Genomic DNA, 801 nt, shown 5'->3' on the forward strand with positions numbered 1-801 from the left:
TATGGTGATAGGTAGGGGTCCTATTTCAGTCTTCTGCATGTGATCAGTCAGTTTTCCCAGCACCATTTACTGAATAGGTTCCCCTCTCCCAAGTGGTTGTTGTTGGAGGCTTTGTCAAAGATGAGTTGGTTGAGAAATTGAGACTTTGCGTCAGGAATCTTTATCCTGCTCAATTGGTCTATATCCCTGTCCTTGTACCAATACCAGGCTGTTTTGATTGCCTATAGTAAAGTTTGAAGTCTGGAAGTGTGATACCTCCTGCTTTATTTCTTTTGTTAAGGATTGTTTTGGCTATATGTGGTCATTTATGTTTCCATATGAATTTCTGTATTGTCATTTCCCGGTCTGAGAAGATTGATGTTGGTAACTTAATGGGTATTGCATTGAATCTGTAGATTTCCTTTGGTAGGATAGACATTTTGACAATGTTGATTCTTCCTGTCCATGAGTATGGAATATTTTTTCATGTGTTTGTGTCTTCTTGAAATTCTTTGAGCAGTGTTTTGTAGTTCTCATTGTCAAGGTCTTTCACTTCTCTGGTTAGGAAGATGCTGAGGTATTTCATTTTTTGTGTGGCTGTTGTGAATGGGATTGTGCTTTTTATTTGGGGGTCTCTGCCTGCTTGTTGTTGTATAGGAATGGAACTGTCTTTTGCACATTTATTTTGTATCTTGAGACTTTTCCAAAGTCTTTTATCAGTGCAAGCAGGTTTTTGACAGATTCTCTTGGATTTTCAAGGTATAGGATCATATCATCAGCAACAAGGGATAACTTGACTTCCTCTTTTCCTATTTGGATACC

This window comes from Carlito syrichta, unplaced genomic scaffold (genome assembly GCF_000164805.1).
Source record: "Carlito syrichta isolate Samal-C Ts95f unplaced genomic scaffold, Tarsius_syrichta-2.0.1 Scaffold314851, whole genome shotgun sequence".
NCBI classification, from domain to species: domain Eukaryota; kingdom Metazoa; phylum Chordata; class Mammalia; order Primates; family Tarsiidae; genus Carlito; species Carlito syrichta.